General features: G+C 47.4%; 26 non-coding genes and 2 pseudogenes across 26 annotated transcripts in view; all 28 read right to left on the bottom strand.

The window, feature by feature from the left end:
- Nucleotides 1-83, bottom strand: part of LOC133989345 (5S ribosomal RNA) — a 119-nt gene extending 36 nt beyond the window's left edge. Inside the window, exon 1 of the ribosomal RNA XR_009926508.1 lies at nt 1-83. This exon is cut by the window's left edge and continues 36 nt beyond it. This is a non-coding gene — a ribosomal RNA (5S ribosomal RNA).
- A 369-nt stretch (nt 84-452) lies between these two features.
- Nucleotides 453-571, bottom strand: LOC133989378 (5S ribosomal RNA; annotated as a pseudogene).
- A 369-nt stretch (nt 572-940) lies between these two features.
- On the bottom strand, nt 941-1,059 carry LOC133988582 (5S ribosomal RNA). The gene has a single exon (XR_009925786.1). It is a non-coding gene; the product is annotated as a 5S ribosomal RNA (ribosomal RNA).
- A 369-nt stretch (nt 1,060-1,428) lies between these two features.
- On the bottom strand, nt 1,429-1,547 carry LOC133989131 (5S ribosomal RNA). The gene has a single exon (XR_009926303.1). It is a non-coding gene; the product is annotated as a 5S ribosomal RNA (ribosomal RNA).
- Nucleotides 1,548-1,916: 369 nt separating this feature from the next.
- Nucleotides 1,917-2,035, bottom strand: LOC133989693 (5S ribosomal RNA). Its single transcript, XR_009926819.1, has one exon. It is a non-coding gene; the product is annotated as a 5S ribosomal RNA (ribosomal RNA).
- A 369-nt stretch (nt 2,036-2,404) lies between these two features.
- LOC133989115 (5S ribosomal RNA) lies at nt 2,405-2,523 on the bottom strand. Its single transcript, XR_009926288.1, has one exon. It is a non-coding gene; the product is annotated as a 5S ribosomal RNA (ribosomal RNA).
- A 369-nt stretch (nt 2,524-2,892) lies between these two features.
- On the bottom strand, nt 2,893-3,011 carry LOC133989692 (5S ribosomal RNA). The gene has a single exon (XR_009926818.1). It is a non-coding gene; the product is annotated as a 5S ribosomal RNA (ribosomal RNA).
- A 369-nt stretch (nt 3,012-3,380) lies between these two features.
- On the bottom strand, nt 3,381-3,499 carry LOC133989691 (5S ribosomal RNA). The gene has a single exon (XR_009926817.1). It is a non-coding gene; the product is annotated as a 5S ribosomal RNA (ribosomal RNA).
- A 369-nt stretch (nt 3,500-3,868) lies between these two features.
- Nucleotides 3,869-3,987, bottom strand: LOC133988869 (5S ribosomal RNA). The gene has a single exon (XR_009926057.1). It is a non-coding gene; the product is annotated as a 5S ribosomal RNA (ribosomal RNA).
- A 369-nt stretch (nt 3,988-4,356) lies between these two features.
- On the bottom strand, nt 4,357-4,475 carry LOC133988581 (5S ribosomal RNA). Its single transcript, XR_009925785.1, has one exon. It is a non-coding gene; the product is annotated as a 5S ribosomal RNA (ribosomal RNA).
- A 369-nt stretch (nt 4,476-4,844) lies between these two features.
- LOC133989248 (5S ribosomal RNA) lies at nt 4,845-4,963 on the bottom strand. The gene has a single exon (XR_009926414.1). It is a non-coding gene; the product is annotated as a 5S ribosomal RNA (ribosomal RNA).
- Nucleotides 4,964-5,332: 369 nt separating this feature from the next.
- On the bottom strand, nt 5,333-5,451 carry LOC133988867 (5S ribosomal RNA). Its single transcript, XR_009926055.1, has one exon. It is a non-coding gene; the product is annotated as a 5S ribosomal RNA (ribosomal RNA).
- Nucleotides 5,452-5,820: 369 nt separating this feature from the next.
- Nucleotides 5,821-5,939, bottom strand: LOC133989376 (5S ribosomal RNA; annotated as a pseudogene).
- A 369-nt stretch (nt 5,940-6,308) lies between these two features.
- Nucleotides 6,309-6,427, bottom strand: LOC133989130 (5S ribosomal RNA). Its single transcript, XR_009926302.1, has one exon. It is a non-coding gene; the product is annotated as a 5S ribosomal RNA (ribosomal RNA).
- A 369-nt stretch (nt 6,428-6,796) lies between these two features.
- On the bottom strand, nt 6,797-6,915 carry LOC133988866 (5S ribosomal RNA). The gene has a single exon (XR_009926054.1). It is a non-coding gene; the product is annotated as a 5S ribosomal RNA (ribosomal RNA).
- A 369-nt stretch (nt 6,916-7,284) lies between these two features.
- On the bottom strand, nt 7,285-7,403 carry LOC133989690 (5S ribosomal RNA). Its single transcript, XR_009926816.1, has one exon. It is a non-coding gene; the product is annotated as a 5S ribosomal RNA (ribosomal RNA).
- Nucleotides 7,404-7,772: 369 nt separating this feature from the next.
- Nucleotides 7,773-7,891, bottom strand: LOC133989229 (5S ribosomal RNA). Its single transcript, XR_009926396.1, has one exon. It is a non-coding gene; the product is annotated as a 5S ribosomal RNA (ribosomal RNA).
- A 369-nt stretch (nt 7,892-8,260) lies between these two features.
- On the bottom strand, nt 8,261-8,379 carry LOC133989688 (5S ribosomal RNA). The gene has a single exon (XR_009926814.1). It is a non-coding gene; the product is annotated as a 5S ribosomal RNA (ribosomal RNA).
- Nucleotides 8,380-8,741: 362 nt separating this feature from the next.
- LOC133988865 (5S ribosomal RNA) lies at nt 8,742-8,860 on the bottom strand. Its single transcript, XR_009926053.1, has one exon. It is a non-coding gene; the product is annotated as a 5S ribosomal RNA (ribosomal RNA).
- A 369-nt stretch (nt 8,861-9,229) lies between these two features.
- On the bottom strand, nt 9,230-9,348 carry LOC133989132 (5S ribosomal RNA). The gene has a single exon (XR_009926304.1). It is a non-coding gene; the product is annotated as a 5S ribosomal RNA (ribosomal RNA).
- Nucleotides 9,349-9,717: 369 nt separating this feature from the next.
- On the bottom strand, nt 9,718-9,836 carry LOC133988864 (5S ribosomal RNA). Its single transcript, XR_009926052.1, has one exon. It is a non-coding gene; the product is annotated as a 5S ribosomal RNA (ribosomal RNA).
- A 369-nt stretch (nt 9,837-10,205) lies between these two features.
- Nucleotides 10,206-10,324, bottom strand: LOC133989687 (5S ribosomal RNA). The gene has a single exon (XR_009926813.1). It is a non-coding gene; the product is annotated as a 5S ribosomal RNA (ribosomal RNA).
- Nucleotides 10,325-10,686: 362 nt separating this feature from the next.
- On the bottom strand, nt 10,687-10,805 carry LOC133989686 (5S ribosomal RNA). Its single transcript, XR_009926812.1, has one exon. It is a non-coding gene; the product is annotated as a 5S ribosomal RNA (ribosomal RNA).
- Nucleotides 10,806-17,396: 6,591 nt separating this feature from the next.
- LOC133989685 (5S ribosomal RNA) lies at nt 17,397-17,515 on the bottom strand. Its single transcript, XR_009926811.1, has one exon. It is a non-coding gene; the product is annotated as a 5S ribosomal RNA (ribosomal RNA).
- A 369-nt stretch (nt 17,516-17,884) lies between these two features.
- LOC133989545 (5S ribosomal RNA) lies at nt 17,885-18,003 on the bottom strand. Its single transcript, XR_009926677.1, has one exon. It is a non-coding gene; the product is annotated as a 5S ribosomal RNA (ribosomal RNA).
- Nucleotides 18,004-18,372: 369 nt separating this feature from the next.
- On the bottom strand, nt 18,373-18,491 carry LOC133988863 (5S ribosomal RNA). The gene has a single exon (XR_009926051.1). It is a non-coding gene; the product is annotated as a 5S ribosomal RNA (ribosomal RNA).
- A 369-nt stretch (nt 18,492-18,860) lies between these two features.
- Nucleotides 18,861-18,979, bottom strand: LOC133988827 (5S ribosomal RNA). Its single transcript, XR_009926018.1, has one exon. It is a non-coding gene; the product is annotated as a 5S ribosomal RNA (ribosomal RNA).
- A 369-nt stretch (nt 18,980-19,348) lies between these two features.
- On the bottom strand, nt 19,349-19,467 carry LOC133989684 (5S ribosomal RNA). Its single transcript, XR_009926810.1, has one exon. It is a non-coding gene; the product is annotated as a 5S ribosomal RNA (ribosomal RNA).
- Nucleotides 19,468-19,495: the final 28 nt, after the last annotated feature.

Below are 19,495 nucleotides of genomic sequence, written 5' to 3'. Positions count from 1 at the left end.
TGCAAGTACTAACCAGGCCCGAACCTGCTTAGCTTCCGAGATCAGACGAGATCGGGCGTGTTCAGGGTGGTGTGGCCGTAAGCGAGGAAACAGCCAGCAGAAAGCCCATTTAAAGATGCTGTGACACCACTGACAGTTCCTCTCACCATCTGAGTGGCGGATAATGGTGTCTCAGCCATCAAACACATGCTATACTTTAACATTACTTTCATAGGAATTGTTGTTTCTCAGGCTATTTGTTTACATGCGCTTATAAGATGATTGCAGGCTTTTAACAGGCTGTAACAGTGACAACAGGAACACTCAAAACTACTTGGAAAGTGGGGTGTCTCAGTGCCACCTCTCTGCCCTTCATACACACACAGCTGGAATGATTGCAGCTTTGTTTCTCAACGCCCTGTGTGCGGTGATGGAGCAACAGCGCCCTCCTCTGGTGACAGCTGAGAGGAAAAAGCTTACAGCACGTGGTATTCCCAGGCGGTCTCCCATGCAAGTACTAACCAGGCCCGACCCTGCTTAGCTTCCGAGATCAGACGATATTGGGCGTGTTCAGGGTGGTGTGGCCGTAAGCGAGGAAACAGCCAGCAGAAAGCCCATTTAAAGATGCTGTGACACCACTGACAGTTCCTCTCACCATCTGAGTGGCGGATAATGGTGTCTCAGCCATCAAACACATGCTATACTTTAACATTACTTTCATAGGAATTGTTGTTTCTCAGGCTTTTTGTGTACATGCGCTTATAAGATGCTTGCAGGCTTTTAACAGGCTGTAACAGTGAACACAGGAACCCTCAAAACTACTTGGAAAGTGAGGCGTCTCATTGCCACCTCTCTGCCCTGCATACACACACAGCTGGAATGATTGCAGCTTTGTTTCTCAACGCCCTGTGTGCGGTGATGGAGCAACAGCGCCCTCCTCTGGTGACAGCTGAGAGGAAAAAGCTTACAGCACCTGGTATTCCCAGGCGGTCTCCCAACCAAGTACTAACCAGGCCCGACCCTGCTTAGCTTCCGAGATCAGACGAGATCGGGCGTGTTCAGGGTGGTGTGGCCGTAAGCGAGGAAACAGCCAGCAGAAAACCCATTTAAAGATGCTGTGACACCACTGACAGTTCCTCTCACCATCTGAGTGGCGGATAATGGTGTCTCAGCCATCAAACACATGCTATACTTTAACATTACTTTCATAGGAATAGTTGTTTCTCAGGCTATTTGTGTACACACGCTTATAAGATGATTGCAGGCTTTTAACAGGCTGTAACAGTGACAACAGGAACCCTCAAAACTACTTGGAAAGTGAGGCGTCTCAGTGCCACCTCTCTGCCCTGCATACACACACAGCTGGAATGATTGCAGCTTTGTTTCTCAACGCCCTGTGTGCGGCGATGGAGCAACAGCGCCCTCCTCTGGTGACAGCTGAGAGGAAAAAGCTTACAGCACCTGGAATTCCCAGGCGGTCTCCCATCCAAGTACTAACCAGGCCCGACCCTGCTTAGCTTCCGAGATCAGACGAGATCGGGCATGTTCAGGGTGGTGTGTCCGTAAGCGAGGAAACAGCCAGCAGAAAGCCCATTTAAAGATGCTGTGACCCCATTGACAGTTCCTCTCACCATCTGAGTGGCGGATAATGGTGTCTCAGCCATCAAACACATGCTATACTTTAACATTACTTTCATAGGAATTGTTGTTTCCCAGGCTATTTGTGTACATGCGCTTATAAGATGATTGCAGGCTTTTAACAGGCTGTAACAGTGACAACAGGAACCCTCAAAACTACTTGGTAAGTGAGGCGTCTCATTGCCACCTCTCTGCCCTGCATACACACACAGCTGGAATGATTGCAGCTTTGTTTCTCAACGCCCTGTGTGCGGTGATGGAGCAACAGCGCCCTCCTCTGGTGACAGCTGAGAGGAAAAAGCTTACAGCACCTGGTATTCCCAGGCGGTCTCCCATCCAAGTACTAACCAGGCCCGACCCTGCTTAGCTTCCGAGATCAGACGAGATCGGGCGTGTTCAGGGTGGTGTGGCCGTAAGCGAGGAAACAGCCAGCAGAAAGCCCATTTAAAGATGCTGTGACACCACTGACAGTTCCTCTCACCATCTGAGTGGCGGATAATGGTGTCTCAGCCATCAAACACATGCTATACTTTAACATTACTTTCATAGGAATTGTTGTTTCTCAGGCTATTTGTGTACATGCGCTTATAAGATGATTGCAGGCTTTTAACAGGCTTTAACAGTGACAACAGGAACACTCAAAACTACTTGGAAAGTGGGGTGTCTCAGTGCCACCTCTCTGCCCTTCATACACACACAGCTGGAATGATTGCAGCTTTGTTTCTCAACGCCCTGTGTGCGGTGATGGAGCAACAGCGCCCTCCTCTGGTGACAGCTGAGAGGAAAAAGCTTACAGCACCTGGTATTCCCAGGCTGTCTCCCATCCAAGTACTAACCAGGCCCGACCCTGCTTAGCTTCCGAGATCAGACGAGATCGGGCGTGTTCAGGGTGGTGTGGCCGTAAGCGAGGAAACAGCCAGCAGAAAGCCCATTTAAAGATGCTGTGACACCACTGACAGTTCCTCTCACCATCTGAGTGGCGGATAATGGTGTCTCAGCCATCAAACACATGCTATACTTTAACATTACTTTCATAGGAATTGTTGTTTCTCAGGCTATTTGTGTACATGCGCTTATAAGATGATTGCAGGCTTTTAACAGGCTTTAACAGTGACAACAGGAACACTCAAAACTACTTGGAAAGTGGGGTGTCTCAGTGCCACCTCTCTGCCCTTCATACACACACAGCTGGAATGATTGCAGCTTTGTTTCTCAACGCCCTGTGTGCGGTGATGGAGCAACAGCGCCCTCCTCTGGTGACAGCTGAGAGGAAAAAGCTTACAGCACCTGGTATTCCCAGGCGGTCTCCCATCCAAGTACTAACCAGGCCCGACCCTGCTTAGCTTCCGAGATCAGACGAGATCGGGCGTGTTCAGGGTGGTGTGGCCGTAAGCGAGGAAACAGCCAGCAGAAAGCCCATTTAAAGATGCTGTGACACCACTGACAGTTCCTCTCACCATCTGAGTGGCGGATAATGGTGTCTCAGCCATCAAACACATGCTATACTTTAACATTACTTTCATAGGAATTGTTGTTTCCCAGGCTATTTGTGTACATGCGCTTATAAGATGATTGCAGGCTTTTAACAGGCTGTAACAGTGACAACAGGAACCCTCAAAACTACTTGGAAAGTGAGGCGTCTCATTGCCACCTCTCTGCCCTGCATACACACACAGCTGGAATGATTGCAGCTTTGTTTCTCAACGCCCTGTGTGCGGTGATGGAGCAACAGCGCCCTCCTCTGGTGACAGCTGAGAGGAAAAAGCTTACAGCACCTGGTATTCCCAGGCGGTCTCCCATCCAAGTACTAACCAGGCCCGACCCTGCTTAGCTTCCGAGATCAGACGAGATCGGGCGTGTTCAGGGTGGTGTGGCCGTAAGCGAGGAAACAGCCAGCAGAAAGCCCATTTAAAGATGCTGTGACACCACTGACAGTTCCTCTCACCATCTGAGTGGCGGATAATGGTGTCTCAGCCATCAAACACATGCTATACTTTAACATTACTTTCATAGGAATTGTTGTTTCCCAGGCTATTTGTGTACATGCGCTTATAAGATGATTGCAGGCTTTTAACAGGCTGTAACAGTGACAACAGGAACCCTCAAAACTACTTGGAAAGTGAGGCGTCTCATTGCCACCTCTCTGCCCTGCATACACACACAGCTGGAATGATTGCAGCTTTGTTTCTCAACGCCCTGTGTGCGGTGATGGAGCAACAGCGCCCTCCTCTGGTGACAGCTGAGAGGAAAAAGCTTACAGCACCTGGTATTCCCAGGCGGTCTCCCATCCAAGTACTAACCAGGCCCGACCCTGCTTAGCTTCCGAGATCAGACGAGATCGGGCGTGTTCATGGTGGTGTGGCCGTAAGCGAAGAAACAGCCAGCAGAAAGCCCATTAAAAGATGCTGTGACACCACTGACAGTTCCTCTCACCATCTGAGTGGCGGATAATGGTGTCTCAGCCATCAAACACATGCTATACTTTAACATTACTTTCATAGGAATTGTTGTTTCTCAGGCTTTTTGTGTACATGCGCTTATAAGATGATTGCAGGCTTTTAACAGGCTGTAACAGTGAACACAGGAACCCTCAAAACTACTTGGAAAGTGAGGCGTCTCATTGCCACCTCTCTGCCCTGCATACACACACAGCTGGAATGATTGCAGCTTTGTTTCTCAACGCCCTGTGTGCGGTGATGGAGCAACAGCGCCCTCCTCTGGTGACAGCTGAGAGGAAAAAGCTTACAGCACCTGGTATTCCCAGGCGGTCTCCCAACCAAGTACTAACCAGGCCCGACCCTGCTTAGCTTCCGAGATCAGACGAGATCGGGCGTGTTCAGGGTGGTGTGGCCGTAAGCGAGGAAACAGCCAGCAGAAAACCCATTTAAAGATGCTGTGACACCACTGACAGTTCCTCTCACCATCTGAGTGGCGGATAATGGTGTCTCAGCCATCAAACACATGCTATACTTTAACATTACTTTCATAGGAATAGTTGTTTCTCAGGCTATTTGTGTACACGCGCTTATAAGATGATTGCAGGCTTTTAACAGGCTGTAACAGTGACAACAGGAACCCTCAAAACTACTTGGAAAGTGGGGTGTCTCAGTGCCACCTCTCTGCCCTGCATACACACACAGCTGGAATGATTGCAGCTTTGTTTCTCAACGCCCTGTGTGCGGCGATGGAGCAACAGCGCCCTCCTCTGGTGACAGCTGAGAGGAAAAAGCTTACAGCACCTGGAATTCCCAGGCGGTCTCCCATCCAAGTACTAACCAGGCCCGACCCTGCTTAGCTTCCGAGATCAGACGAGATCGGGCATGTTCAGGGTGGTGTGTCCATAAGCGAGGAAACAGCCAGCAGAAAGCCCATTTAAAGATGCTGTGACCCCACTGACAGTTCCTCTCACCATCTGAGTGGCGGATAATGGTGTCTCAGCCATCAAACACATGCTATACTTTAACATTACTTTCATAGGAATTGTTGTTTCTCAGGCTATTTGTGTACATGCGCTTATAAGATGATTGCAGGCTTTTAACAGGCTGTAACAGTGAACACAGGAACCCTCAAAACTACTTGGAAAGTGAGGCGTCACATTGCCACCTCTCTGCCCTGCATACACACACAGCTGGAATGATTGCAGCTTTGTTTCTCAACACCCTGTGTGCGGTGATGGAGCAACAGCGCCCTCCTCTGGTGACAGCTGAGAGGAAAAAGCTTACAGCACCTGGTATTCCCAGGCGGTCTCCCATCCAAGTACTAACCAGGCCCGACCCTGCTTAGCTTCCGAGATCAGACGAGATCGGGCGTGTTCATGGTGGTGTGGCCGTAAGCAAGGAAACAGCCAGCAGAAAGCCCATTTAAAGATGCTGTGACACCACTGACAGTTCCTCTCACCATCTGAGTGGCGGATAATGGTGTCTCAGCCATCAAACACATGCTATACTTTAACATTACTTTCATAGGAATAGTTCTTTCTCAGGCTATTTGTGTACATGCGCTTATAAGATGATTGCAGGCTTTTAACAGGCTGTAACAGTGACAACAGGAACACTCAAAACTACTTGGAAAGTGGGGTGTCTCAGTGCCACCTCTCTGCCCTTCATACACACACAGCTGGAATGATTGCAGCTTTGTTTCTCAACGCCCTGTGTGCGGTGATGGAGCAACAGCGCCCTCCTCTGGTGACAGCTGAGAGGAAAAAGCTTACAGCACCTGGTATTCCCAGGCGGTCTCCCATGCAAGTACTAACCAGGCCCGACCCTGCTTAGCTTCCGAGATCAGACGATATTGGGCGTGTTCAGGGTGGTGTGGCCGTAACCGAGGAAACAGCCAGCAGAAAGCCCATTTAAAGATGCTGTGACACCACTGACAGTTCCTCTCACCATCTGAGTGGCGGATAATGGTGTCTCAGCCATCAAACACATGCTATACTTTAACATTACTTTCATAGGAATAGTTGTTTCTCAGGCTATTTGTGTACACGCGCTTATAAGATGATTGCAGGCTTTTAACAGGCTGTAACAGTGACAACAGGAACCCTCAAAACTACTTGGAAAGTGGGGTGTCTCAGTGCCACCTCTCTGCCCTGCATACACACACAGCTGGAATGATTGCAGCTTTGTTTCTCAACGCCCTGTGTGCGGCGATGGAGCAACAGCGCCCTCCTCTGGTGACAGCTGAGAGGAAAAAGCTTACAGCACCTGGAATTCCCAGGCGGTCTCCCATCCAAGTACTAACCAGGCCCGACCCTGCTTAGCTTCCGAGATCAGACGAGATCGGGCATGTTCAGGGTGGTGTGTCCGTAAGCGAGGAAACAGCCAGCAGAAAGCCCATTTAAAGATGCTGTGACACCACTGACAGTTCCTCTCACCATCTGAGTGGCGGATAATGGTGTCTCAGCCATCAAACACATGCTATACTTTAACATTACTTTCATAGGAATTGTTGTTTCTCAGGCTATTTGTGTACATGCGCTTATAAGATGATTGCAGGCTTTTAACAGGCTGTAACAGTGAACACAGGAACCCTCAAAACTACTTGGAAAGTGAGGCGTCACATTGCCACCTCTCTGCCCTGCATACACACACAGCTGGAATGATTGCAGCTTTGTTTCTCAACACCCTGTGTGCGGTGATGGAGCAACAGCGCCCTCCTCTGGTGACAGCTGAGAGGAAAAAGCTTACAGCACCTGGTATTCCCAGGCGGTCTCCCATCCAAGTACTAACCAGGCCCGACCCTGCTTAGCTTCCGAGATCAGACGAGATCGGGCGTGTTCATGGTGGTGTGGCCGTAAGCAAGGAAACAGCCAGCAGAAAGCCCATTTAAAGATGCTGTGACACCACTGACAGTTCCTCTCACCATCTGAGTGGCGGATAATGGTGTCTCAGCCATCAAACACATGCTATACTTTAACATTACTTTCATAGGAATTGTTGTTTCCAAGGCTATTTGTGTACATGCGCTTATAAGATGATTGCAGGCTTTTAACAGGCTGTAACAGTGACAACAGGAACCCTCAAAACTACTTGGAAAGTGAGGCGTCTCATTGCCACCTCTCTGCCCTGCATGCACACACAGCTGGAATGATTGCAGCTTTGTTTCTCAACGCCCTGTGTGCGGTGATGGAGCAACAGCGCCCTCCTCTGGTGACAGCTGAGAGGAAAAAGCTTACAGCACCTGGTATTCCCAGGCGGTCTCCCATCCAAGTACTAACCAGGCCCGACCCTGCTTAGCTTCCGAGATCAGACGAGATCGGGCGTGTTCAGGGTGGTGTGGCCGTAAGCGAGGAAACAGCCAGCAGAAAGCCCATTTAAAGATGCTGTGACCCCACTGACAGTTCCTCTCACCATCTGAGTGGCGGATAATGGTGTCTCAGCCATCAAACACATGCTATACTTTAACATTACTTTCATAGGAATTGTTGTTTCTCAGGCTATTTGTGTACATGCGCTTATAAGATGATTGCAGGCTTTTAACAGGCTGTAACAGTGAACACAGGAACCCTCAAAACTACTTGGAAAGTGAGGCGTCTCATTGCCACCTCTCTGCCGTGCATACACACACAGCTGGAATGATTGCAGCTTTGTTTCTCAACGCCCTGTGTGCGGTGATGGAGCAACAGCGCCCTCCTCTGGTGACAGCTGAGAGGAAAAAGCTTACAGCACCTGGTATTCCCAGGCGGTCTCCCATCCAAGTACTAACCAGGCCCGACCCTGCTTAGCTTCTGAGATCAGACGAGATCGGGCGTGTTCATGGTGGTGTGGCCGTAAGCGAAGAAACAGCCAGCAGAAAGCCCATTTAAAGATGCTGTGACACCACTGACAGTTCCTCTCACCATCTGAGTGGCGGATAATGGTGTCTCAGCCATCAAACACATGCTATACTTTAACATTACTTTCATAGGAATTGTTGTTTCTCAGGCTATTTGTGTACATGCGCTTATAAGATGATTGCAGGCTTTTAAGAGGCTGTAACAGTGACAACAGGAACACTCAAAACTACTTGGAAAGTGAGGCGTCTCATTGCCACCTCTCTGCCCTTCATACACACACAGCTGGAATGATTGCAGCTTTGTTTCTCAACGCCCTGTGTGCGGTGATGGAGCAACAGCGCCCTCCTCTGGTGACAGCTGAGAGGAAAAAGCTTACAGCACCTGGTATTCCCAGGCGGTCTCCCATCCAAGTACTAACCAGGCCCGACCCTGCTTAGCTTCCGAGATCAGACGAGATCGGGCGTGTTCAGGGTGGTGTGGCCGTAAGCGAGGAAACAGCCAGCAGAAAGCCCATTTAAAGATGCTGTGACACCACTCCTCTCACCATCTGAGTGGCGGATAATGGTGTCTCAGCCATCAAACACATGCTATACTTTAACATTACTTTCATAGGAATTGTTGTTTCTCAGGCTATTTGTGTACATGCGCTTATAAGATGATTGCAGGCTTTTAACAGGCTGTAACAGTGAACACAGGAACCCTCAAAACTACTTGGAAAGTGAGGCGTCACATTGCCACCTCTCTGCCCTGCATACACACACAGCTGGAATGATTGCAGCTTTGTTTCTCAACACCCTGTGTGCGGTGATGGAGCAACAGCGCCCTCCTCTGGTGACAGCTGAGAGGAAAAAGCTTACAGCACCTGGTATTCCCAGGCGGTCTCCCATCCAAGTACTAACCAGGCCCGACCCTGCTTAGCTTCCGAGATCAGACGAGATCGGGCGTGTTCATGGTGGTGTGGCCGTAAGCAAGGAAACAGCCAGCAGAAAGCCCATTTAAAGATGCTGTGACACCACTGACAGTTCCTCTCACCATCTGAGTGGCGGATAATGGTGTCTCAGCCATCAAACACATGCTATACTTTAACATTACTTTCATAGGAATTGTTGTTTCTCAGGCTATTTGTGTACATGCGCTTATAAGATGATTGCAGGCTTTTAACAGGCTGTAACTGTGACAGCAGGAACACTCAAAACTACTTGGAAAGTGGGGTGTCTCAGTGCCACCTCTCTGCCCTTCATACACACACAGCTGGAATGATTGCAGCTTTGTTTCTCAACGCCCTGTGTGCGGTGATGGAGCAACAGCGCCCTCCTCTGGTGACAGCTGAGAGGAAAAAGCTTACAGCACCTGGTATTCCCAGGCGGTCTCCCATCCAAGTACTAACCAGGCCCGACCCTGCTTAGCTTCTGAGATCAGACGAGATCGGGCGTGTTCAGGGTGGTGTGGCCGTTAGCGAGGAAACAGCCAGCAGAAAGCCCATTTAAAGATGCTGTGACACCACTGACAGTTCCTCTCACCATCTGAGTGGCGGATAATGGTGTCTCAGCCATCAAACACATGCTATACTTTAACATTACTTTCATAGGAATTGTTGTTTCTCAGGCTATTTGTGTACATGCGCTTATAAGATGATTGCAGGCTTTTAACAGGCTGTAACAGTGACAACAGGAACCCTCAAAACTACTTGGAAAGTGAGGCGTCTCATTGCCACCTCTCTGCCCTGCATACACACACAGCTGGAATGATTGCAGCTTTGTTTCTCAACGCCCTGTGTGCGGTGATGGAGCAACAGCGCCCTCCTCTGGTGACAGCTGAGAGGAAAAAGCTTACAGCACCTGGTATTCCCAGGCGGTCTCCCATCCAAGTACTAACCAGGCCCGACCCTGCTTAGCTTCCGAGATCAGACGAGATCGGGCGTGTTCATGGTGGTGTGGCCGTAAGCGAAGAAACAGCCAGCAGAAAGCCCATTTAAAGATGCTGTGACACCACTGACAGTTCCTCTCACCATCTGAGTGGCGGATAATGGTGTCTCAGCCATCAAACACATGCTATACTTTAACATTACTTTCATAGGAATTGTTGTTTCTCAGGCTATTTGTGTACATGCGCTTATAAGATGATTGCAGGCTTTTAACAGGCTGTAACAGTGACAACAGGAACACTCAAAACTACTTGGAAAGTGAGGCGTCTCATTGCCACCTCTCTGCCCTTCATACACACACAGCTGAAATGATTGCAGCTTTGTTTCTCAACGCCCTGTGTGCGGTGATGGAGCAACAGCGCCCTCCTCTGGTGACAGCTGAGAGGAAAAAGCTTACAGCACCTGGTATTCCCAGGCGGTCTCCCATCCAAGTACTAACCAGGCCCGACCCTGCTTAGCTTCCGAGATCAGACGAGATCGGGCGTGTTCAGGGTGGTGTGGCCGTAAGCGAGGAAACAGCCAGCAGAAAGCCCATTTAAAGATGCTGTGACACCACTCCTCTCACCATCTGAGTGGCAGATAATGGTGTCTCAGCCATCAAACACATGCTATACTTTAACATTACTTTCATAGGAATTGTTGTTTCTCCGGCTATTTGTGTACATGCGCTTATAAGATTATTGCAGGCTTTTAACAGGCTGTAACAGTGACAACAGGAACACTCAAAACTACTTGGAAAGTGGGGTGTCTCAGTGCCACCTCTCTGCCCTTCATACACACACAGCTGGAATGATTGCAGCTTTGTTTCTCAACGCCCTGTGTGCGGTGATGGAGCAACAGCGCCCTCCTCTGGTGACAGCTGAGAGGAAAAAGCTTACAGCACCTGGTATTCCCAGGCGGTCTCCCATCCAAGTACTAACCAGGCCCGACCCTGCTTAGCTTCCGAGATCAGACGAGATCGGGCGTGTTCAGGGTGGTGTGGCCGTAAGCGAGGAAACAGCCAGCAGAAAGCCCATTTGAAGATGCTGTGACATCACTGACAGTTCCTCTCACCATCTGAGTGGCGGATAATGGTGTCTCAGCCATCAAACACATGCTATACTTTAACATTACTTTCATAGGAATTGTTGTTTCCCAGGCTATTTGTGTACATGCGCTTATAAGATGATTGCAGGCTTTTAACAGGCTGTAACAGTGACAACAGGAACCCTCAAAACTACTTGGAAAGTGAGGCGTCTCATTGCCACCTCTCTGCCCTGCATACACACACAGCTGGAATGATTGCAGCTTTGTTTCTCAACGCCCTGTGTGCGGTGATGGAGCAACAGCGCCCTCCTCTGGTGACAGCTGAGAGGAAAAAGCTTACAGCACCTGGTATTCCCAGGCGGTCTCCCATCCAAGTACTAACCAGGCCCTACCTTGCTTAGCTTCCGAGATCAGACGAGATCAGGCGTGTTTTTTTTTTTTTTTTTTTTTTCATTAAAAAAAAACCTCTCAGGGTTAGAAAATTAATTATATAACATATCAAAAAAACTCCATTAATCAAACAAACCAAAAAACAAAACATATCACAGTAACAAAATCAAATAACCCCATTACTTTAAGAAGCTCCATCAATAGATATCAACACTTCATTTATCTTCCCATATCATCAAAGATACATCACAACCCCAGAAAATGAAAAAAAAAACAAATTCAAAAACCTAAAACAAACAAATCATAATACACAACAAGATAACATACACCTTCTGGTGAAGCCTGCAGCAAAAACACTCAAGCCAAATAAAAGAAAAGAAAAAAAAAACAAAGAACAAAAACAAACCCAACAAAACAAAACAGCACCAAACGCAAATTAAGTTCTTAAAGGAGAGGCAAGACTGCTACCCCAGTCTATCTGCACCTCTCCATCTCCCCCTATCCTGATAAGGGTACTACCCCTAATAAACCCTCTGTCAAAGTCCTCTCTGTCTAATGATCCGTACATCATGTTGACATCCTTCTTCAATCCGCTCTTAAATATTGTCCAGACGTCAGCTTTCCTCTTTTCATAATGGGCCAGATTCCTCCTCAGTTTGACCGCAAACCTTGCATGGCTCAACGTGTAGTTCAAGAGACTCACCCCTTCCATTCTTCCTTCCACTCCAAACAACCACAATTCCTTCCATTCCATTCTCTCTACATATCTTTCATTCCAACACCTGTTAATTATTTCCTTCAGTCTCTCAAAATACACCTTCAACTCCCCACATTCAACAAACTCATGCATACACGTTTCTACTCCCACTCTACATACATCACATTCTTTCTTCACATTCACATCAAACTTACTTATGATTAAATTATTAAAAACCCTATTGTGCCTCAAAAGAAAATCAAAATTCTCACATTCACTACTATTCCATTTCACTCTCAGATTCATCCATATTCTTTTCACATCCATGTCATTCATCACTCTCATCCATACTTTCTCTGCAGCTGGTCTCCTCACATCCCTCCCTCTTAAACATTTATACAACACTCTGGTTTTCACACTCATCAGATTCATCCTCTTCTCACTTTCTCCTACATACAACTCAATCTCTCCTTCCTCACCCACCACATTCTCTCTCTCAATCATTTCCACCCACTCTTTGGGCATCCCTCCCTTTATCTTATCCATCACCCCCTCTGCTGTCCCCATCCACATTTCATCCCCCCTTCCCCTCACCTCGTCAACTATTACCTGTGCCCTCATAAACCCTGGTACATATTCATACACTAAGTCCCTCACCTTCCTAAACCCTGCCCTCCACATCAACCTGTTGTAAAGTGTTTTCCCTTCCCATGTAATTTTTGGATTTAAAAACACTGGCTGCTCCCAGACTTGCTTCACATTCTTACATTCATACTTCACACATTTCACAAACTCGCCCCATGATTCCAACACCTCCTTATAATACTCAGACACTTCACTCATCATTCCTTTCTTCAGTTCCATAAACACTGCACTGTCTCCACACCCACCACATTTATCGATAGCTTCCTTTAAAAAAACCTTCCATGTCTGATCCCTGTTGTTCCTTAAATACCTCACCATCATTTTCACCCTAAGAGCTTTCTTCTTCTTTTCTAAATTAATCAGTTTCAGTCCTCCGTCCTCATACTCGTTCTCCATCACCTCCCTGGCTATTCTAACTCCCTTCCCATCCCACAGAAACTCACTCACTTCTCTCTCCACCTCCTTCATCACTCTCTCAGGTACATCTAACACATTCATTACATACACTAACTTACTCATCACTAACGCATTCACAACTACCACCTTCCCTTTCAACCCTAACCCTCTGTGCTTCCAGAACCCTAATGTCTTCCTAATACTATTCACTATCCCTTCATATTGCATATCTCTCCCTTCCTTGTCCTTTATCCCTAAATTAACTCCTAATACTCTGAAATAATCCTGCTTCTCTTTTAACCCTATCTCCATCCTTCCTATGCTCTCCTTTCCTATATACATAATCTCTGACTTCTCTATGTTCACTTTAGCCCCTGATGCCCTCCCATACAGCTCTAAACTATCTAATACTTCAACTATGCTTTCCTTATCTTTCACTGTGACTGTTGTGTCGTCTGCGTATTGATATAATAAACTCTTTTGTCCTCCTGGTAGCTCTATTCCCCTGATTTTATTGTTTTCCCTTAATAGTAGTGCTAGTGGTTCAGCTGACAGCGAGTACAGCAGTGCTGACATTGGACACCCTTGCCTAACCGACCTTTCTAACCTAAACGTGTCTGTGACTATACCATTGATTTTAACACAGCTATGTGCTCTATCATACATCCTCCTGATCCATCCACTTAGCCTATGCCCAAAACCCATTTTCTCCAACACCCTATACAAGTAAGTGTGATCTACCCTATCAAATGCTTTATTTAAATCTAAGCTCATTACAACCCCTCCCTTTCCTTTCTTCATATAATCTATTGTGTCTCTGATGCTACTTACTGTGTCTGCTATATCCCTACCTGGTATACTATAAGCCTGCGTGCTCCCTACCACTGTCCCAATAACTTTTTTTATCCTATTAGCTAACACCCGTGCTAATATCTTGTAATCTGTGTTCAACATTGTCAGTGGTCTGTAGTTTTCTAATCTATCCCTATTCCCTTTCTTGTATATGATGCTAACTAGTCCTGTCTCCATATCTGATGTCATCCTATCCTCTTCTTCTATCCATCTAAACAATCTATCTAACACTGGCACTAATTCCTCCCTAAATTCTATATAAAACTCCCCAATAATACCATCTATCCCTGGACTCTTATTCCTACCTAACCCTGCTATAGCTGCTTCTATTTCTCCTGTCCCTATGTTACCCTCACACATCTGCCTATCATCATCACTCACCTTCACTTCCACTTTCTCTAACACCTGCCTCATGCTCTCTTCGTCCACTTCTCCTACGCTAAATAATTCCCTATAAAATTCTTCTACCCTTTCTGCTATCCCTACAAAATCAGTAATTTTCTCTCCCTCCTTTCCTTCTACCTTCTCTAAATAATTCCTCTTCTGCTTTGTTTTCTCTAGCCCTAAAAAAAACCTTGTACATTTCTCTCCCTCCATCACATATCTCGCCCTACTCCTGACTATCGCTCCTTTACACTTCCTCTGTTCTATCTCCTTCAGCTCATCTTTGATTCTTATATAGTTCTTCAAATCACACTCCTCCTCCTCCATCCTCTCTACCTCTCTCTCTAACTCCTCCTTTAATTTTCTCTCCCTCTCTCTCGCTCTCCTATTCCTACCTCTACTATACTTTATGCTCAACTCTTTAATTTCTATTTTCAACTTCTCCCACCACCCCCCTACATCCTCCTCATACATACTGTCCTTCATTCTCATGTTTATACATTCTCTCACTTTCTTTTTATACTGTTCATCTTTCACCAATTCCCCATTCAAACACCACACACCACCTCCCCTCCTTTCTATTTGTTGATTAAAACTAAACTCTAACACCATGTGATCGCTTAATGCAGTAACTTTATATCCTATCTTCCCTATCCTATCCACTATGCCCTTTGCTCCCAACACTAAATCTATCCTACTTTGCTTTAAAACCCCCCTCACCACTTGTCTCCTAGAAAAAGCCCTCCCCTTTGGATTTCTCTCTCTCCACACATCAATCATTCCTCTGTCTCTCATCATATCTCTCAGCACACCTCTCGACGAATCACTCCTATAACATACACTCGAAGACGCATCTAACCTTCCACACCACACATTAAAATCACCCACAATCATACAGTTTTCCCCACACATTCTCCCCACCCTCTCAAAAAAAACCTTTCTCTCTCTCTCCTCATTCGGTGCATATACATTTATTAACTGAAACTTTTTCCCCATGTGTTCAAATATAATCCCAATCATTCTCCCTTCCCCATCATCCACACACTTTCTAACATTCTCAATCACTCCCCTCTTGACTAGGATTGCCACCCCCCTTGATTTATCCCCCCCATTATTCACATACATCTCACCCATCCATGCTCTCTCAGTCTCTCTCACACACACATCATCCCAGTGAGTCTCTTGCAAACATATGATATCAGAATCACACACCAGCAAGGTTTGCTGTCTCCTGTCTCTGTCTCTGAGCCCATTACCATTGAACGAGGAAAAGCTGAGCGCCATTAGCAAGATTGAAAAGGATGCCAACATGAGTATCTATCATTTCGCAGCTTTCTTTTTAACTTTATCCAAACGTTTACTATGTCTTTGTGTTTTCGGTCTTTTCCTCACCTCTCCCACTTTCTCCATACTATCATCCTCACTCACTGTTACATCCGAAACCTCCCACTCCATCCCGCTCTGCCCCACACCAACATCCCCACACATCCCCCGTCCCCCCTTCCCCTCCTTCCTTACCCCACTTTTTCCCACGTCTTTTCCTCCACCCGTCCCTCTGACTCCTGCGTCTCTCTCTCGCTCTCCTCCGCTGACAGTCTCCATTTCCCTCTCTCCGTCCATCGGAGTTTCCATAATTGTCTCTCTGTCCGTCGGTGTTTCCATAAATGTCTCTCTGTCTCCGTCCTGCTCCTCTCCGTCCGGCTCCTCTCCGTCCGCCTCCTCTCCATTCTGCTCCTCTTCGTCCTGCTCCTCTCCATTCTGCTCCTCTTCGTCCTGCATCCTCTCGGCTCCTGCTCCTTCCCGTCCCGCTGTCGAGTCCTCGTCACCCCCTCCGCTCCGGCTTTGGTCTTCTCCGTCTACCTCCTCCTTACTCCTCCCGCCTTCTCCCGTCTGCTCCTTCTCCTGCCGCTGCTCCTCCTGTTGCTCTTCTTGTAGCTGTTCAGTGCATTCTCTTGCATAATGTCCCTGTTTGCCACATTTAAAACAGGTAAAGTCGGGACAGTCTCTCACAATATGTCCCGGTTGAATACATAACCGGCAGACTTTAACCTGCCTATCATGAATTACCCTAAAATGTTCAGCGCCTCCCGCCGTCTCGAATTTTGTTGAGTACGGTAGTGATTTCACCGCCTCTGTGAACCGTACTTTCATGTATCGTGTCCCATCTGCAATCTCGGTTCCTGGCCACATCCGTCTCCTTATCCGTGATACTGGGTTCACTCCCCAGTCACGCAGTTTATTCATTATTATTTCGTCGTCAATATAAGTCGGCAAGTTAATGAATGACACAACCATCTCATCATTGTTGATCTCTCTTGCCGACACAGTGTTATTGTGTATTCTCAATCCGTCCATCATCTTTATCTTCCCTTCCTCATTCCTCATCGTTAGCTCGTAGCATTTCGGTGTCTTAAATCTACAGCCAATCACCTCTCCACACTCTACCTTAACTTTCCTCAACAGTTCCATCATTGTAACTCTGTCTTCCCCTTCCATCTCAACAACAAGTGTCAATCTTTTCTCAAATGTTTTGCTCTCATTTTGTTTATTATCCGCATTCCGTGTCTCAAGTCTTATCGCCGGTCCAGTTTCATTCGCCATGCGTTCAGTCCTAAACATTTTAATTCAGGTAGAAAACCCCCCAAACAGCCAGGCTGTCGGGGGAATAATTCCACACTGAAAAAAAACACTAACTAACGACTATAAACAACAAGAAAAAACGAACAAACAAAAAACGAAAACAGGGATAGATAGATTGCTGCTAGCTGCTACGCACTTACTGACTGCCGTAAAGGTGTGTTCAGGGTGGTATGGCCGTAAGCGAGGAAACAGCCAGCAGAAAGCCCATTTGAAGATGCTGTGACACCACTGACAGTTCCTCTCACCATCTGAGTGGCGGATAATGGTGTCTCAGCCATCAAACACATGCTATACTTTAACATTACTTTCATAGGAATTGTTGTTTCTCAGGCTATTTGTGTACATGCGCTTATAAGATGATTGCAGGCTTTTAACAGGCTGTAACAGTGACAACAGGAACCCTCAAAACTACTTGGAAAGTGAGGCGTCTCATTGCCACCTCTCTGCCCTGCATACACACACAGCTGGAATGATTGCAGCTTTGTTTCTCAACGCCCTGTGTGCGGTGATGGAGCAACAGCGCCCTCCTCTGGTGACAGCTGAGAGGAAAAAGCTTACAGCACCTGGTATTCCCAGGCGGTCTCCCATCCAAGTACTAACCAGGCCCGACCCTGCTTAGCTTCCGAGATCAGACGAGATCGGGCGTGTTCAGGGTGGTGTGGCCGTAAGCGAGGAAACAGCCAGCAGAAAGCCCATTTAAAGATGCTGTGACCCCACTGACAGTTCCTCTCACCATCTGAGTGGCGGATAATGGTGTCTCAGCCATCAAACACATGCTATACATTAACATTACTTTCATAGGAATTGTTGTTTCCCAGGCTATTTGTGTACATGCGCTTATAAGATGATTGCAGGCTTTTAACAGGCTGTAACAGTGACAACAGGAACCCTCAAAACTACTTGGAAAGTGAGGCGTCTCATTGCCACCTCTCTGCCCTTCATACACACACAGCTGGAATGATTGCAGCTTTGTTTCTCAACGCCCTGTGTGCGGTGATGGAGCAACAGCGCCCTCCTCTGGTGACAGCTGAGAGGAAAAAGCTTACAGCACCTGGTATTCCCAGGCGGTCTCCCATCCAAGTACTAACCAGGCCCGACCCTGCTTAGCTTCCGAGATCAGATGAGATCGGGCGTGTTCAGGGTGGTGTGGCCGTAAGCGAGGAAACAGCCAGCAGAAAGCCCATTTAAAGATGCTGTGACACCACTGACAGTTCCTCTCACCATCTGAGTGGCGGATAATGGTGTCTCAGCCATCAAACACATGCTATACTTTAACATTACTTTCATAGGAATTGTTGTCTCTCAGGCTATTTGTGTACATGCGCTTATAAGATGATTGCAGGCTTTTAACAGGCTGTAACAATGACAACAGGAACCCTCAAAACTACTTGGAAAGTGAGGCGTCTCATTGCCACCTCTCTGCCCTGCATACACACACAGCTGGAATGATTGCAGCTTTGTTTCTCAACGCCCTGTGTGCGGTGATGGAGCAACACCGCCCTCCTCTGGTGACAGCTGAGAGGAAAAAGCTTACAGCACCTGGTATTCCCAGGCGGTCTCCCATCCAAGTACTAACCAGGCCCGACCCTGCTTAGCTTCCGAGATCAGACGAGATCGGGCGTGTTCATGGTGGTGTGGCCGTAAGCGAAGAAACAGCCAGCAGAAAGCCCATTTAAAGATGCTGTGACACCACTGACAGTTCCTCTCACCATCTGAGTGGCGGATAATGGTGTCTCAGCCATCAAACACATGCTATACTTTAACATTACTTTCATAGGAATAGTTGTTTCTCAGGCTATTTGTGTACACGCGCTTATAAGATGATTGCAGGCTTTTAAAAGGCTGTAACAGTGACAACAGGAACACTCAAAACTACTTGGAAAGTGGGGTGTCTCAGTGCCACCTCTCTGCCCTGCATACACACACAGCTGGAATGATTGCAGCTTTGTTTCTCAACGCCCTGTGTGCGGTGATGGAGCAACAGCGCCCTCCTCTGGTGACAGCTGAGAGGAAAAAGCTTACAGCACCTGGTATTCCCAGGCGGTCTCCCATCCAAGTACTAACCAGGCCCGACCCTGCTTAGCTTCCGAGATCAGACGAGATCGGGCGTGTTCAGGGTGGTGTGGCAGTAAGCGAGGAAACAGCCAGCAGAAAGCCCATTTAAAGATGCTGTGACACCACTGACAGTTCCTCTCACAATCTGAGGGGCGGATAATGGTGTCTCAGCCATCAAACACATGCTATACTTTAACATTACTTTCATAGGAATTGTTGTTTCTCAGGCTATTTGTGTACATGCGCTTATAAGATGATTGCAGGCTTTTAACAGGCTGTAACAGTGACAACAGGAACCTTCAAAACTACTTGGAAAGTGAGGCGTCTCAGTGCCACCTCTTTGCCCTGCATTCACACACAGCTGGAATGATTGCAGCTTTGTTTCTCAACGCCCTGTGTGCGGTGATGGAGCAACAGCGCCCTCCTCTGGTGACAGCTGAGAGGAAAAAGCTTACAGCACCTGGTATTCCCAGGCGGTCTCCCATCCAAGTACTAACCAGGCCCGACCCTGCTTAGCTTCCGAGATCAGACGAGATCGGGCGTGTTCAGGGTGGTGTGGCCGTAAGCGAGGAAACAGCCAGCAGAAAGCCCATTT

This window comes from Scomber scombrus, chromosome 10 (assembly GCF_963691925.1).
Source record: "Scomber scombrus chromosome 10, fScoSco1.1, whole genome shotgun sequence".
In the NCBI taxonomy this organism is placed as follows: Eukaryota; Metazoa; Chordata; class Actinopteri; order Scombriformes; family Scombridae; genus Scomber; species Scomber scombrus.
Note: the sequence above shows the minus strand (reverse complement) of the source record. Positions and strands in the feature narration are given on the sequence as shown.